Source organism: Macaca mulatta, chromosome 1 (genome assembly GCF_049350105.2).
Source record: "Macaca mulatta isolate MMU2019108-1 chromosome 1, T2T-MMU8v2.0, whole genome shotgun sequence".
Classification (NCBI taxonomy): domain Eukaryota; kingdom Metazoa; phylum Chordata; class Mammalia; order Primates; family Cercopithecidae; genus Macaca; species Macaca mulatta.
Genome location: NC_133406.1, coordinates 35,444,212 through 35,462,852, shown reverse-complemented (window position 1 = coordinate 35,462,852; position 18,641 = coordinate 35,444,212). Strand labels below are relative to the sequence as shown.

At 38.5% G+C, this 18,641-nt stretch overlaps 1 protein-coding gene across 1 annotated transcript in view; it reads left to right on the top strand.

Annotated features, from left to right (window-relative positions):
* The window catches only part of LOC100426576 (uncharacterized), a gene marked incomplete at its 5' end in the record, with an annotated part of 30,923 nt that extends 14,768 nt beyond the window's left edge, over positions 1-16,155 (top strand). Inside the window, 2 exons of the mRNA XM_077982095.1 lie at positions 293-550; positions 14,904-16,155. The remainder of the gene's footprint in view (positions 1-292; positions 551-14,903) is intronic.
* Positions 16,156-18,641: the final 2,486 nt, after the last annotated feature.

Below are 18,641 nucleotides of genomic sequence, written 5' to 3'. Positions count from 1 at the left end.
CTGCTGTGAATATGGCTGTGCAAACATCTCTTTGAGACCATGCTTTTAATTCTTTTCGATATATATCAAAAGTGGAATTGCTGAACCTATTTTTAAGTTTTTGAGGAACCTTCATACTGTTTTCTGTAGTAGTTGCACTATTTTATAATCCCACCAACAGTGCACAGGGGCTTACATTTCTTCACATCCTCGCCATTTGTCACTTGTTATTTTATGAGACTAGCCTTCTTAATGGGTGTGAAATGTATGCTGCTTTTTTATAATTTCTTTTTCTTCTTCTCTTTGTCCTCAGCCTGGCCTGGGAGGGCAGGATTGTGGTGGTGGGATTTGCTGGAGGAAACATTGCTTCTGTACCAGCCAAGCTTCTGCTCCTGAAGAATGTCTTTGCCATGGGCCTGTACTGTGATTGATACAAAGAAATGAACTTTCCCGTCTTCTCTAAGAGCCTATCTTCGGTGCTTCAGTACTGCCAGCAAGGGCACATCCAACCATATGTTGGAATGGTTTCCAAGCTGGAGGAGGTGAGACACACTTAAGGGATGTGATGCAGGTGAGGCCAGGAAATAATTTATACAAGCTACTGGGCAGTTTATCTCTGGAAGCTATAAATCCTTTTTTTTTATAAAAGGAAAAGATGAAAATGCAACACAGAATAGTGGGATTGCACAGGTGTCAGGGTCACAGGATTTTTCCCAGCCTTCGGGTTGTATGGATGTAGACTCAGGCCCAATGTGAATCTGAATCCGTGAAGGCCACGTGAAGCCGAAATTTGAGGGCTCTGTCTGCATCACTGCTCGCTCAGATAGAGGAAAGTTATGCTTCTTTAGAAAATGATTTACACGTGTTGATATGAACTTTGAACTCTACAACATACAAGCCTAAGAAGAAAGTGCTTGGCTTGACCTTTGGTTTTAAAATATAGATGCTTTAAAGCACAACCAGATGATCTAAGTTGGAGTTCTGTGAGGAGAACACTAAATCATGCCTGGCATCATAAGACTATAATTCATCCATTAGTCACTGTAGTTAATTTTGTTGGCTATTCACTCCCTTTTTTCATTCCCCCCCATCTCATTAATGTGGCTTAAACTTCCTCCAAAGTGTACTTGTGAGCATGCATATGCAATATAGTTGTAAATGTGAATCTGTTAGGCATTCACTGTGAAGTCTATTATTTTTTTGACTTAATTTGTTTTAATGTTCAAAAAACTGTCGTGGTAACTCTTGTCAGCCATAGATGGAGGTGATATTTTGTTCAAATGCAGATTAGTGGAGCCCAAGCTGTTGGTGCCAGACTTCATTGCTAACCAGCCTTCCATGGTTGTTTCTTCCTGTGAGGAGACACGTTCTTTTCAAACATGGCTTATTTTCTTTCTCTGTTTAGTATGTACGTCGGGAAGATGGTGTTCAATGGTGAAGAGAACCTGACTGGCCAGTAGAAAACTGGTTGGATGCCAGTCACAGCTTCATCCCTCCAGCCATGTCATTTTGTGGAAGTCCCCTTGCTTTTCTGACTTTAGTTTCCGCCTCTCTAAATAAGCAGGAGGATGTGACGAGTGGTTTTTAGACTGTGCTGCAGGAGCCACAGCAGGGATGTGGGGCTAGGGCAGCAGGTGTTGATGTGAGCTGCCTAGGCTGTGGAACCCCATCGCTGCTGGGGTTTGAGTAGCTGCACATTTTAACTACTTTTCTCAAACTTTTAAGAAAAGGTCTTGTGGCTTAAAAACTTGAAAATCCCAAGTTCTGGGTCCCCTTCCATCCTGTGGCTTTTATCATTTGACTTCTAACCTGAGGCTATACCTGTTGATAAGGGATAAGGACAAGTAGGCATACAGAAGTGGAAACAAGTATCCACTTGAACTGTCTCTTCTCTCTCAAGGTCTTTTAGGTGCCGTTTAGGCAGGAAGGAAAGCCAGAGGTGGATTATTGTTTTAATTATCCTAGTTGAAATTCTCTCTCCTCTGTAAACATGAATTGACTATGTAATTACTAACCACCTGTCAGCTTCCATATGCCCTTCTCCTTTCCAGTGAGGGCTCTGCATGTGGTATTTATAGAGTTGTTCTCACTCTGCTGCCCTTGGTGTAATCGAGTGGATCTCTAGGCCATGCTCCCTAACACATTTCGAGCATCTCATTCATATACCATCCATTTACCATGTCTTCTTTTTCTGTTTCTTTCAATATGCAAACCATTTAGAGGATTCATAATAGGAATGAAAGCTCATATACATTAGGTGCTTACTGTGGGTCAAGAACTATGCTAAACACTTTACATGCATTATCTCCTTTAACCTTCACAACAACCCTTTGAGGTATGCCAACTTGATTATATTTTACAGATGAAAGAATCAGGACTTATAGAGGCTAGGAGCCCTGCCCAGTGATAGGTAGGAAGTAAATCTAGTCTTGGTCCATCTGATGCCAGAATCTGGGCTCCTTATGACTGTGTCAAACTCCCTCCTCAAATAAGCCAAGAAGTCACTTCCAAGAAGCCTTATTCTATAGGGTTTAGTTTTATCTATTTATCATAGAATTATCTGTGTGAAAGACATTATTTTAACTATGTTATAGTTATACTCTTATATTTTCCTGAGCAGTACCAGAATTTATATATTTTGTTCTTTTGTTCTTTGTTCTTTTGAAGATGAAGATGGTTAAATGAATATATAATTAATTTCACTGAAGCCTGGGTAAGAAAAATATTAAATGAGTAAATCAGTAAACATGTAAATTAGTTAACATACTGGAAAAAATTGTTTGTCAGGACCTGTTTGGGTTTGGAAAATGACCACTGTGCTGTATATAGAGAAAATACAAACTAAAAAGCACTAGTATTTCTGACTGGCTTGCATTTTCTCCTGAATGTGTGTGCTTGCAGATTTAACCTTGATAGTTGATACTAATATGACCACAAACTTTGCACCATAGATTTTTGAGTAGGCACAGGGTATGAACTTCTGTAGGACTCTGCTTCTCCTTTATTTACCTGTGATTACTTCTTTAATGCCTGTCTTTCCCATAGAGCATAAACTCTGTGCAAGCAGGGCCATGTGCTGTCTGCACCTCTCTATCTCCAGCTTCTGGCAGGCGCTCACATATCTGTTAAATGACTGTGAGTGTGGGGCTCTGGGCTCAGACCAACAGCATTCGGACGCTGGCTGTGGGCAGATTACACATCTTTGTGCCTTAGTTTTCTCAGCTGTAACAGGGGCAGTAATATACCCGCCTCCTAGGGTGATTATGAGGATTAAGTAACATGATACATGTAAAAGCACATAACGGATATGGTAACTTTTAAAAAGCATAATATATTTCCATGATAAAATATGGAGTTGAACTTTTTTCAGTTCCCCTCAACTATAACACTTTCGCTTTGATGTCTCAGAGGGAAGGATTATAAAACAGTCTTTAGATTTTGAATTCTACCTAGAATGTATTATTTTCTGAAGGATGATGTCTATGCTGTGGTGAGTGGATCATGAATTGGTCCTGTGATCTGTCCAGAGGAGGGCATTATTTTGATGTGCAGTGTGTTTTCTGTAGGAGGCTGTCCCTGAATGTGTCAGTCTGACATGGTATTTAACCACACAGATCTGAACTTATTTATTATTTAAAGGTCAGGTGAGATCATCACATGAACAGATGGACAGAAATTGTTAATGGATAGAAATTGCTTGAAATTTTCTCAGTGTATCTGTGGCATATTCTTAAAAATGAAACTACTCCTTTAGTTTAGAAGGTCTATTAGTTATAGCCCATTGTTCTAGACCCAGTTTGTGGAACTCCTCGTATCTGCTGGCCCCACCTGCCCCAGGCCTTGGCCACTTGTCATGCTTTTCCAGTGATGACTCCTATAGCTCATCCTACAATTCATACAGCCCAGACCACTATCCCTAGGATGCATCTCCTAACATCGTTGATTGCCTTGTGCTTTCCTGGGTTGGGAGCTGATCCTAGAGGCAAGACCGCCATTGTGTTAATCATACAGGAGCATCTGCAGCTCTGGTATGGAGGTTTGATCCAAATGGACCTGTTGAAGCTTCTGGCTTCCCCAGAAACTATGCAGGGTCTGGGCAATGCAGTCCAGAAGTACGGGTATTTCATTCCATTGGGCAAGCTTTTCCCTGGGAGGAATGAAAAGAGATAAATTGTTTGCCTTTTCTCCTCCCTGTTGACTGTTTCATATGGCTGCTTTATTTATTTATTTATTTATTTGAGATGGAGTTTCATTCTTGCTGCTCAGGGTGGAGTGCAGTGGCACGATCTCGGTCACTGCAACCTCTGCTTCCCGGGTTCAAGTGATTCTCCTGCCTCAGCCTCCCGAGTAGCTGGGATTATAGGCACCTGCCACCACTCATGGCTAATTTTGTATTTTTAGTAGAGTTGGGGTTTCACCATGTTGGTCAGTGTGGTCTCAAACTCCTGACCTCAGGTGATCCACCTGCTTCGGCCTCCCAAAGTGTTGGGACAATAGGCATGAGCCACTCCACCCAGACTTTTTTCTTTTTTTTTCTTTTTCTTTTCTTTTCTTTTCTTTTCTTTTCTTTTCTATCTTTCTTTCTTTCTTTCTTTCTTTTTTTACAACCATTGCCACTATCCAATGGCTTCTCTATAGCGGTCCCATGTGAAAAACAGCCAACTACATGTCCCCCTGAAGCTACAGCCAATTCAAAATCAGTAACACAATGCCCTGTAGTTTCTCTCCTTCTTTCCTTCGTTTGCTTTACTTTTTCTGTTACCCTTGCCTCCCTGGGATTGCAACCCTCTGACGCATTAGGGCATAACTTTTGATTAGGTTCTATTTTCTAAGGGCTCATGCTGATCAACTTCAAAAATTTATTTATTTTTATGTTTAGTACCGCATTGTCTGACTATTTTTTTAAAAAAGTTAAGTTTGTTGAGATATAATTTACATATAATAAAATTCACGCTTTTTAGGTGTACAGTTCTCTGAGTTTTGACAAACCTACACGGCATGTAGCTAGCCCACCACAGTCAAGATGTAAGAACATTTCTGTCACCCCCAAAAGTTCCCTTATGTGCCTTGTAATCAGTCTCCTTTTCCTGCTCCACGGCTACTGGTAGTCACTGACCTGTTTTCTTCCCACTTAATTTTTCCTTTTCCAGAGTGTCATATAAATGAAATCATACAGCATACAGCCTTTCGAGTTTGGTTTCTTTCTCTTTGCGTAATGCTTCTGAGGTGCACCGTGTTGCTGCATGTGTCGGTAGTCCATTCCTTTTTATTGCTGAGTAGTATTTCATTGTATGGATGTACCACAGTCTTTTTCATTCACCAGTATGCAGACATTCAATTATTTTCAGTTTTTGATGACTATGAATATATCTTCTATAAACATTCATGACAGGTATAGACATATGGTTTTATATATTTTAGGACTGAGATTTCTAGGTTATATGCTAAACGTATGTTTAACTTAAGACAATTTACACAGATGTGTAATTGGTTTTACTTTTCTCCTCATTCTCCATTGTTGCCTAGATAACATCATGAAGCAAGAATGATATAAGGCAAGGACTGAATTGTAGCTGCTTCTGAATGATAACTTTAAAATAAATCTGTGCAGAATTCTAAAAAAGAACAAATGTTGATACCCCTTCAAAAAGAGGCAGCTTCGATTATATCAGCAGCTCTTTATTTCTTGGGTATTCAGAAACAATTGTGTTTCAGTTTCTATATTCTGTGATTTTGAAGAGAAGGCTGTTGTTACTATATTTCTATCAAAGCCCGTATCACACAGGTTTTCCATTTCTTTGGCTGTATTCTGGATTAGAAATTGGTGCTCTGGCATACAAATGTGCCCAAAGGTGAGCTCTGTGTTTTAACATTTTGGGATTTTGCTTGTACTGGTTTGCTAGTACACATTTAGCTTTTAATAAATTGGCAAACTGTCTTCCAAAGTGCTTGTGCCATTTTGCATTCCCTGTGTATGAGAGTTCCAGTTGCTCTGCATCTGCCAAAACTTAGTCTTGTCAGTTGTTACCTTGAATGTTAGCCATTTCATTAGGTTTGTAGTGGTATCTAAGATTTAGATAAACTTAGATCAATAATGTTATGAATATAATTCACCTATAACAACGTACTGCTAACCAAGTTTTTGCCTTTTAGAAACTATCCCAATTCTGTAGGCCAGGGTTGAACCTCCTTAAAGCATAAGTCTCACAGGGCCTGAAAAAACAATAGCACAATGGAAAAAAAAAGTATCTAGGTAACAACTAACATGATGAATAGAACAGTACCTCACATCTCAATATTAACATTGAATGTAAATGGCCTAAATGCTCTACTTAAAAGACACAGAATGGCAGAATGGATAAAGAACCACCAATCAAATATTTGCTATCTTCAAGAGACTCACCTAACACAAAAGGATTCATGTAAATTCAAGGTAAAGGGGTGGAAAAGGATGTTCCACACAAATGGAAACCAAAAGCGTGCAGGAGTAGCTGTTCTTACAGACAAAACAGACTTTAAAGCAGCAACAGTTAAAAAAAAATACAAAGAAGGACATTATATAATGATAAAAGGATCAGTCCAACAATAAGATATTATAATCCTATAGTTATATGAATCTAAAACTGGAGCTTCCAGAGTTATAAAGCAATTACTACTAGACCTAAGTAATGATATAGTGACACAATAATAGTGGGGGACTTCAATACTTCACTGACAGCACTAGACAGATCATCAGGACAGAAAGTCAACAAGGAAACAATGGACTTAAATTATACCCTAGAACAATTGGACTTAATAGATACTTACAGAAATTCTTCCCAGCAACTGTAGTATTCTATATTCTTCACATCAGCACATGGAACGTTCTCCAAGATAAACCATATGAAGACCACAAAACAAGTCTCAATAAATTTAAGAAAATCAAAATTATATCAAGTATCTTCTTAGACCACAGTGGAATAAAACTGGAAATCAACATCAGAAAAAACCCTCAAAACTATACAAATACATGGAAATTAAATAATCTGCTCTTGAATGATTTTTGGGTTAACAATGAAATCAAGATGGAAGTTAAAAAATTCTTTGAAATGAATGATAATAGTGACACAACTTATCAAAACCTCTGGGATACAGCAAAAGTAGTGCTATGAGAAAAGTTCATAGCATTAAATGCCTACATGAAAAAGCATGAAAGAGCACAAATTGACAACATAATGTCACACATCAAGGAACTAGAGAAACAAGAACAAACTAAACCAAAACCCAGAAGAAGAAAAGAAATAACAGAGATCAGAGTAGAGCCAAATGAAATTGAAACAACAACAACAACAACAACAACAAAATACAAAGGACAAATGAAACAAAAGCTGGTTATTTGAAAAGATAAACAAAGTTGATAGATCATTGGTGAGATTAACCAAAGAAAGAAGAGAGAAAATCCAAATAAGCTCAATTTGAAATGAAACTGGAGATACTACAACTGATACCACATAAATACAAAAGATCATACAAGGCTACTACAAACACCTTTACGAGTACAAACTAGAAAATCTAGAGGAAATGGATAAATTCCTAGAAACATACAGCCCTCCTAGATTAAATCAGGAAGAAATAGAATCCATGAACAGACCAATAACAAGCAGAGAGATTGAATCCGTAACAAAAAAATTGCCAACAACAAAAAAAAAGGTCCAGGACCAGATAGATTCACAGCTGATTTCTACCAGACATTCAAAGAAGGATTGGTACCAATCCCACTGAAACCATTCCAAAAGATAGAGAAGGAGATAATGCTCCCTAAGTCATTCTGTGAAGCCAATGTTGCCCTAATTCCCAAACCAGGAAAGGACATAACAAAAAAAGAAAACTACAGACCCATTTCCCTGATGAATATAGATGCAAAAATCCGTAACAAAATACTAGATAACCAAATCCAACAGCCCATCAAAAAAATAACATATGATCAAGTGGGTTTCATCCCAGGGATGCAGGGATGGTTTAACATATGCAAGTCAATAAATATGGTACATCACATAAAAAAATTAAAAACTATATGATCATTTCAATAGGTGCAGAGAAAGCATTTGATAAAATCCAGCATCCTTTTATGATAAAAACCCTCAATAAAATAGGCATAGAAGGGACTTACCTCAAAGTAATAAAAGCCATATATGACAAACCCACTGCCAACATCATACTGAATGGGGAAAAGTTGAAAGCATTCCCCTTGAGAACTGGGACAAGACAAGGATGCTCACTTTCACCACTTCTATTTAACATAGTACTGGAAGTCCTAGAGCAATCAGGTGAAAGGAAGAAATAAAGGTATCCAAATTGGAAAAGAGGAGGTCAAACTGTCGCCATTTGCTGATATGATTGTATACCTAGAACCCCCTGAGACTCATCCAAAAAGCTCCCAGATCTAAGAAGTGAATTCAGTAAAGTCTCTGGATGCAAAATCATTATACACAAATCAGTAGCACTACTGTACACCAACAGCGACTAAGCTGAGAATCAAATCAAGAACGCAACGCTTTTTACAATAACTGCAAAAAACAAACCAAAAACCCCTCCCAAAAACCTAGGAATATACTTAACCAAGGAGGTGAAAGATCTCTACAAGGAAAACTGCAAAACACTGCTGAAAGAAATCATAGATAACACAAACAAATGGAAATACATCCCATGCTCATGGATGGGAACAATCAATATAGTGAAAATGACCATGCTGCCCAAAGCAATGTACAGAGTCAATGCAATTGCCATCCGAATACCAGCGTCATTCTTCACATAACTAGAAAAAAACAATCCTAAAATTCATAGGGAGCCAAAAAAGAGCCCACATAGCCAAAGCAATACTAAGCAAAAAGAACAGATCTGGAGGAATCACATTACCCAACTTCAAATTATACCACAAGGCCATAATTACCAAAACAGCGTGCTACTGGTTTAAAAATAGATATATAGACCAATGGAACAGAATAGAGAACCCAGAAATAAAGCCCAATTCTTACAGCCAACTGCCCTTCAACAAATCACACAAAAACATAAATTGGGGAAAGGACACCCCATTCAATAAATGGTGCTGGGAAAACTGTCAGGCACATGTAGAAGAAACAAACTGGATCCCCATCTCTTAGCTTATACAAAAATCAACTCAAGAACTCAAGATGGATCAAAGACTTAAATCTAAGACCTGAAACCATAAAAATTCTAGAAGACAACATCAGAAAAACTCTTCTAGACATTGCCTTAGGCAAAGAATGCATGACTAAGACCCCAAAAGCAAATGCAACAAAAACGAAAAATAGATGGGACCTAATTAAGCTAGAAAGCTTCTGCACAGCAAAATAAATAATCAGCAGAGTAAACAGACAACCCACAGAGTGGGAGAAAATATTTGCAAACTATGCATCTGACAAAGGACTAGTATCCAGAATCTACAAGGATCTCAAAACAAATCAGCAAGAAAAAAAAACAAAAAACAAATAATTCCATCAAAAGTAGGGGAAGGACATGAATAGACATTTCTCAAAAGGAGATATACAAACAGCCAACAAACTTGAAAAAATGCTCAACATCACTAATCGGGGAAATGCAAATTAAAATCACAGTGAGATTCCATGTTAGTCCTGCAAGAATGGCCATAATTAAAAAGTTAAAAAACAATAGATGTTGGTGTGGATGTGGTCAAAAGGGAACGCTTCTACACTGCTGGTGGGAATGTAAATTAGCATAACCATTATGGAAAACAGTATGGAGATTCCTTAAAGAACTAAAAGTAAAACTATCATTCAATCCAGCAATCCCATTACTGGGTATCTACCCAAAGGAAAACGAAGGAAAAGAAGTCATTATATGAAAAAGACATGTACACACGTTTATAGTGGCACAATTTGCAATTGCAAAGATATGGAACCCACCTAAGTGCCCAATGGCCAACGAGTGGATAAAGAAAATGTGGTATATGTACACCATGGAATTCTACTCAGCCATAAAAAGAAAGAAACAAACAAACAAAAAAATGCCTTTTGCAGCATCCTGGATGAAGCTGGAGGTCATTATTCTAAATGAAGTAACTCAGGAATGGAAAATCAAATATCGTATGTTCTCACTTATCAGTGGGAGCTAAGCTATGAGGACTCAAAGGCATGAGTGATATTAATGAACTTTGGGGTCTCAGTGTGGGGGAAGATTTGGGGGATGGATAAAAGGCTACATATTGGGTACCATGTATACTGCTGGGTGATGGGTACACTAAAATCTCAGAAATCACAACTAAGTAACTTATCCATGTAACCAAAAGCCACCTGTACTCCAAAAACTATTAGAAAAAAACCCAATCCCATTCATCTCAGATATATTCATTCATTCATGATTTTATTCACCAAACATTTACTGTATGTCAGTCAATAAAAAGTAAGATTTAGTCTTGCCCATGAGGAGTTTGTTTTTTAATTGGGAAGATCTCAGGACAGTGCTGTGATAGGGGGAGAGCCCGTTTCTAATGAATGCACACATCAATATGATATATTTAGAAAACTCTATGTTACTTTGGTTATTCCTGATTGATGAACTAGTTAAAAATTCCAACAGCAGAAACTTCATATCCCAAAACAAAAGCAATGTTTTTATCTTGCTGCAAATTCCAGGTTGCATATCTCCAGAGACAAATTTAATTATGGCTTCATCCACCTGAAGGCAGAAAACCAGGGTGCTGGGAACAGCCTGTGTATCTATTATACCTAGGCATCAGTATTGTGCAGTCTTCCTCTCTGTAACACAGCCTGTAGAATCCAGGAGGAAAGCGTCCCTCGGCCATCTGAAGTAGCTATCAAAAGAATCTGGTCTAAAGCCGTGCATTTTACTTTTTAGTTTCTCACTCAGAGCCCTATCACTTTTATTAAATTTCCAGTTCTTAACACCACCGAGAGTCTGTGTTCCCAGCCCAGACAGAGACCACCAAGTAGAAAGGGACACAGTTGGGTTATTTTTAGAAGTAGCTACAGTTACAACAGAAGTGGCAACTGGACATGGAGAGGTGACAGAATATCGGAAAAACAGAAGGTAAAATAATGGATGTTCAAAATTTTGAAATGCTCAAGTCATGGAACAAGAAGATGATGCTTTCCCCCAGTATTCTCTGTGACAGAAGTCACGGAAATATGTGATACATTTTAATAAAGACTTATATGCAAAATGATTAAAATTAGCTTGAGCATTTGAAGGGACAGCTTTCTTTTTATGTTAACATTTATTTGCAGAAGATCCTTGACTCCCTTAGGATGCCAGGTGAAAAGTATCACTAGCTTTAATAATATTTATTTTCTCATGTATTTTCTATTGTTGGGCTATGACACATCTCTGGGAACAAGTGACTTCTAACTGACAGGGAGAGTGATGCAGCTGTGAGTCACCTGGAAATGACTGACGGGGGGATGAGTGTTTCAAACATCTGTCTTAGACCTCTTCCACCTCCTCGTCGAGAGTCTCAATTTGCTTAGACGGGAAAGGTCTCTGTAAGGCACAGGGCTCTGAAAGACAGATGTTTTTGAAACCAGGAATCTCATGCGGCAGAGAGATTGCCATGATTGATTTGTTCCTGTACTTCTTTTATTTTATTTTATTTATTTATTTATTTATTTTTGGAGAATCTCAAATGGAAAGGGTTGATTAATCATAATCTTCATTTCAAAGTACATTTTCATTGTTGGGTCATGGAAAGCTGATCTTTTGTTTTTTATGTCTGTATATTTATGAATGTCTGTATTTACTTATTCCCTTTACCCTCATTTCCCACTGCCTCTCCCCACTTTTTCCTACCTTCTGAGCCAGTCTGTGATGAGTTGGGTATGTATCTTTTGATTCACATTTCCTTGTAAAACAAATAGAGTTAATTTGTGTGTTAATTTCTTTTTAAGTTACATAAATGGCGTTTTGCACTAGACCTTGTTCTGTTTCATACATGAAACTCACTCAGTGAGTTTTAAAGTCTTTTAAAGATCCATCTGTGTTGCCGTTCCTGGATCCAGTTCATTGCTTCCCACTGCTACATCATGGTGCGTGGTATGCATCCACCACAGTTTACAGATTCATTCTGTACTGATAAACTTTGAGGTTGACTTGGTGCCCTAGTCAAGTCATAATAATCAGTATGGTGGTAAACAGCCTTATTGCACAACCTTAAGGACTTGTGCAAAGGTCACTTTGGGGTTATTTTCCCAGGTGTAGATTGTTGGGTCATAGGATGGATGTGTACTTAATTTGACTGCCAGTTACTCTCCAGAATGACTCGACCAGTTTATGCCTCTATTAGCAGTACATGAGAATTCTTGTTTATTTGTCACTCTGTTGATATGTCCAACATTCAGAATTTTGCCAAACTGATAAGGTGTAAAGTGGCATTTTACTATTTTAATTTGAATTTTCCTGATTTCTAATATATTTAAGTATCTCTTTATATATTTGGTATCCATTCAGGTTTCCAGTGCTTTGAATTGCAATTTAAGCTCTTTGTGTAGTTTCCTATTTGGCTTCCTGTCTTTGGGTTTTGTTCTTGTTTTTTGAGATGAGGTCTTGCTCTGTCGCCTAGGCTGGAGTGCAGTGGCACAATCATGGTCCACTGAAGCCTACCTCTGGGCCTCAAGCAATCCTCCCAAATTCAAATGACTTCCCACCTCAGCCTCCTGAGTAGCTGGGACTATAGGCATGTGCCACCTTGCCTGGCTGAGTAAAAAAAAACTTTTTAATAGAGATGGGGTCTCCCTGTGTTGCCCAGGCTGGTCTCCAATTCCTGGGCTCAAGCGATCCTCCTAGCGTGGCCTCCTAAAATGCCGGGGTTACGGATATGAATCACCATGCCTGGCCTTCCTGTCTTTTTCTTACTAAGCTGCAAACGTTCCTTGTGTAATCTGTGACTCTCAAACTTTGACGTGCATACAAACCACCTGGGAATCTTATTAAGTTTCAGATTATGATTCAACAAAGACAGGATGGGACTCAAGCTTGTGCATTTCTTATAAGCTCCCAGATGATGCAGAAGACCGGGGTTCTTGAACCACCCTTTGAGCAGCAAAGTGCTAGTTGTTAGTTTGAGACTTTGCAAAAGTCTCCTTCCACATTTGTCATGCTACTATCACTTTTGTCTAGATTTAATTGCTTTTTGTCTAGATTTAATTGCTTCACAGCTCTAAAAAAATCCTCTGGGCTCCACATAGTCATCTTTACCCCCAGTCCCTGAATCCCTGGCAGCCACTGATCTTTTTACTGTCTCTACAGTTTTGCTTTTTCCCGAATGTCATATGGTTGGATTTAGACTGCATGTAGCCTTTTCACACTGGCTCCTTTCACTTAGAAATATGCACTTGAGGTTCCTCCACGTCTTTTCTTGGCTTGATAGATCATTTCTTCTTATCACAGAATGATGTTTCACTGTATAGATGTACCACTGGTTGTTTTTCCATTCACCTATTGAAGGACATTTTGGTTGCTTCCAAGTTTTGGCAATTGTGAATAAAGGTGCTATAAACATTTATGTACAGGTTTTTATATGGACATAAGTTTTCAGATCATTTGGGTAAATACCTAGGAGTGAAATTGCTGGATTGTATGGTAAGGATATGTTTAGTTGTGTAAGAAACTGCTAAACTGTTTTCCAAAGTGGCTATACCATTTTGTATTCCCTCTAGCAGCAAATGGGAGTTTCTATTGTTCCATATCCTCACCAGCATTTGCTGTTAGTGTTTTGGATTTTAGCCATTCTGGTCGGTATGTAGTGGTATCTCATTGTTGTTTTAATTTGCAATTCCCTAGTGACATATGATGTTGCGCATCTTTTGATATGGTTATTTGCCATCTGTATATCTTCTTTGGTGAAGTGTCTGTTCAGATCTTTTGCCTGCTTTTTATTGTTAAGTTTTAAAAATTCTGTGTATATTTTATATTTTAGATACAAGTCCTTTATCAGATATGTGTTTGCAGAGATTTTTCTCCCAGACTATGGCTTGTCTTTTTATTCTTTTAACAGTGTCTTTTGCAGAGCATAAGTTTTTAACTTTAATGAAGACTACTTACCCATTTTTTTTTTTTTCATGGATTGTGCTTTTTTGGTGCTATATCTAAAAACACATTGCTAAACCAAGGTGACCTAGATTTTTCCCTATATTTTCTTCTGGAAGTTTTATAGTTTTGCATTTTACATTTAAGGTCTATGATCCATTTTAAGGTGGTTTTTGTGAAGAGTATAAGGTCTGTGTCTAGATTCATATTTTTGCATGTGGCTATCCAGTTTTTCCAGCACCATTGGTTGAGAGACTGTTCTGTCTCCACTGAATTGCTTTGCCCTTTTGTCAAAGATCAGTTAACTGTATTTGTATGGGTCTATTTTTGGGCTCTCTATTCTATTCCATTGATCTGTTTGTCTATTCTTTCACCAATATCACACTGCCTTGATTACTGTAGCTGCTTTTAAATATATGTTTTGTAACCTTGTACTTCCTTAAAAAAGATTCAAGATAGATTACAATTTCAGTTATATAGGAAGTAGGATAATTTTAATAAAAAACCAAAAATTATTAATCATAAAGATACGGATTCTTCTGCCAGTGGCTCTATTCTTTCAAAAGCTGGAAAACAGAGCTCTCTTACAGTGGCGTATGGACAGGCCTAGGGCTTTTTACCATCTGGCATTTATCTGACAACACTGATAATTATACATTTAGACAGAGAGAAATACTGAGGTTATTCTTCAATGTTATTGTTTTCCTTTGCATTTGTGATAACTAGTTAGTGTTGCATAGTTATTTATGGTTCATTGGAGATACATCTTAATACTTTAGTTATTTTATTAATTGATACTGCATCAAATGTTTGTTGAAATATCCATATATGCAAATCTGACCACATTCTTTTGCATTTTGTTTTAGGTCAATGATGCCTTCCTTCATGTGAAACAGGGGAAATCCATGGGCAAGGTGCTTCTCGCTGTTAAATAAATCCTCGCCTGAGCAGCAAAGTTAACATGTCCAGATCAAAACTCCACATCTTTCCCTAAAACCTGATTTCCCTTCTGTGTTTCCAAAGGTGTTACCACTTTCCTTACTAATCCAGGTTTAAAATCTTGGCGTCACCTCTGATTCTGTTACAACAGAATCAACTCTTAACTAGTATGATTATATAGTTTATTGTCCAAACCTTTTTGAGAGTAAAAGGGTGCCATTAGTAATTACATCAGGAAAACATATCCCAGGCAAACCAGGGTGTATGGTCAGTCTACTCAATGCCTTATGAAATGCAGTGACTGCCGAGTTCTGTCATTCCCACCACTAAGATATCTCTCATGTCCATATCCTCTTCTCCATTCTGACTAATGAAGCCTGAACTGCTATCACCAGTGACCTTCTAACTGCTTTTCCTACCTTTAAACTACTCTCACCCCCTCCATCCTTGTGATGCATTGTTGCCATGGTGATCTTCCCGAAGCATAGCTCTGACTATGGCCCATTTCAGAAAACTACAGTGGCTCACCATTGCCTGATGGTGGAGTTCAGACCCCTTGAGCTAGCATTTCATTATGACTGTGATTTTTCCCCGCACCACTTTCCAGCCTTAAGTATGTACTGAACTTTCCTGCCTCCCTCATTTTGCCCTGCTTGTGCAATTTTTTCCACCCTCCATCTCTGTCAAACATAAGCCTTCCTGACCTCTAAGACCTGCCTTTGTCATGTGCCTTTACCCTCAGGCAAGGAGCAGTCTCTTCTCTTCCTCTTCTACCTTCCTGTAGCTTCCCTAGGATTTGTCACATTCTGCCTTGAATCATAGGGAACGACATGTGTAGTGGAGTGAACACAGGCCTCTGAATCCAAGATATGAGTTTAAATCCCAGCTTTGGAGGTGGTTACTTAAGGTCTCAGTGCCTTCATTCTTCTCCCTATATAAAGTAGATATTACAATATCTAACTTAGAGAGTCATTGGGAGCTATACATGCAGTGATTGGGTAAAGCACCTGGCATATGGCAAGCAATTAGCAAATGCTGGTTACTTCTACTTCTTTCTCTTCTCTTTTCCCAATGTATCATAAGTTCCTTGAGAGCAGGCACCATGTCTGATTTACCCTTGTATTTCCCACAGTACTTCCCATAGTGAGTTACCCTTAATAAACAGTAAGTTGAATTGAATTGAAATTACCTGTAAGTTTTAAAATGCGGGATTAAATTAAGAATATGTTGCTTTGGAAACACCCATATGTCTATCGATGGATGAATGGATAAACAAAATGTGGTATACACATAATGGAATATTATTCAGCCTTAAAAAGGAATGAAATTCTGACATGTACTACAATATGATGAACCTGGAAGACATTATATGTGAAATAAGCCAGACAGAAAAGGACAAATACTATATGATTCCACTTATATGAAGTACCTAGAATAGTGAAATTCATAGAAACAGAAAGTACAGGTTGACATCCAAAATCTGAAATGGGAAACGCTCCAAAATCTGAAACTTTTTGAATGCTGACGTGATGCTCAAAGAAAATGCTCATCGGAGCATTTCAGATTTTGGATTTTTGGATTTGGGATGCTCAACTGGCATAATGTGAATATTCCAAACTCTGAAAAAATCTGAAGTCTAAAACACTTCTGGTCTCAAGAATTTTGGATAAAGGATACTCAACGTGCAACATGTAGAATGTTGGTTGCAAGGTGGGAGGGGAGAACGGAGAGTTATTGTTTAATGTACAATGTTTCCGTTTGGGAAGATGGAAAGTTTTGGAGGTGTGTGATGGTTATGGTTGTGCAACAGTGGGAAGGTACTTAGTACTGCTCAACTGTGTACACTTAAAAATGGTAAAAATGATAAATTTCATGTATGTCTTACAATAATAAAAGAAGTTTTTAAAAAATCATGTTATCCTCTTTTCTAAGTGAATCCATTCAGGGAGGAGAACAGGGAGTGTGTGTAGCGTGCCTAGCTTAGGTTGGAGTCAGCTCCAGTCTCTGCCGGAGTCCTGGTTTGTTGGGAGAGGTCCTGTACTTTTGCTGGGTGCTAAGCATTGTGCTGTATTCCTCCTACTGCATGAGTGATAATTCTCAGAAAGGAGGAGGTGGCATGAGGATAAAAACGGGCACCTGACACAACAGGGAGATGTGGGTACTTCCACTTATTCTTGATGAAGTCCGCTTCCAATAAATGTGGTAAGACGCTTTGTTTAGAAAAAAATATATGTTTTTTGAAGAATAGAATGATAAAATAGGATTAACATTTGAGGAAAGAATTTGAAACGGAGAAATTAGCAGAAGGAAGGGGGAGGAGAAAGATGTCAGGGAAATCACCCACGTGTGTGTTGTGGGCCACGTGATGCCTCCATGAGGGCCAGCACACTTGCTGCCGCCTCTTCCGAATCTCAGCGGGTGTGTTTCAGCCTTCTGGGAGCTTCATGCCCTGTGATTCCATTTCATAATAGGCTTCTTCTCACCTCCCTTCCCCCAACCCCATTTCATCTTAATATGAACTACTTTTATATTTAAATGAAAGTTGGTTTTCAAAAATATTAAGAAAGTAAAGTTTGAGCCATATTTTAGAGTTTCCTAACACCCTTTGGCATAACTGAAGACACGCTGGATAGATCGTGGGAGAGAAGACAAATCAGGATTGGGAAAAGTGTATGAGCCCGGCCAGGAGCTGCCTTTTCCGCTGCTGACAGCTGATCAGTAGGTGTCACAAATAATAAAGATCTATTGTCCACAGTTCACTAACATCAAAATGACTTAAATAGAAAGAGACAGTCATTTAGGAGAATGAGTTTTTTCCGATTTAACAAGTTTTGGTTAGAACCCCTAATGACCTGTTCTCTGCTTGCCTCTGTTCCTGTTTCATTGGAGTGATTTGATTTGAAAGCATTTGAGTCATATTTTAGTCATCGTTTGGTTATTCTACCATCTGAGCCATTAGTTAGTCTGAAAAAAGAATCAATGCAGCTCCAAGTGACAGTATTTATTCTATATTCACAGACTTTTCCCAGCTCTTCCTCGTAGGCTGCTGCTGGAAGAATCATGCCCACACGCCCACCTCCCCTTTTTCAGTAACTGTGGGTCTCTCCACCTGCACATACTTCTCTCCAAACCAAAACGAGGTTTTCTGCCATTAGCTGTGAAATGATCCTATTTATGCATCACCAGTATATTTGTCCCTGCTCCTTCCTCTGTAATCTGTGTGAATTTAGAAAACGACCTTTTCTATTTGAGTTATGGTAAAGATAATAAGGGCTGTTATTTGAGAAGCAAAGGATAGTGAAGTGCCTTCATGTATTCAATTGTATTTAATTTAAAACAATTGGAGTAAACTAAGAAAAATTCATTCTATTATTTCATTTTCTTATTTTTTTTCCAAGTTTATATAAAGGAATCAAGGAGCAATGACTGTTTTTTTCTTTTCTTGAGATGGAGTCTCACTCTGTCACCCAGGCTGGAGTGCAGTGGCATGATTGCAGCTCACTTCAACCTCCGCCTCCCAGGTTCAAGAGACTCTCCTGTCTCAGCCTCCTGAGTAGCTGGGACTACAGGTGCACACCACCACGCCTGGATAAATTTTGTATTTTTAGTAGAGACAGGGTTTCACCACGTTGGCCAGGCTGGTCTTGAACTCCTGACCTCAAATG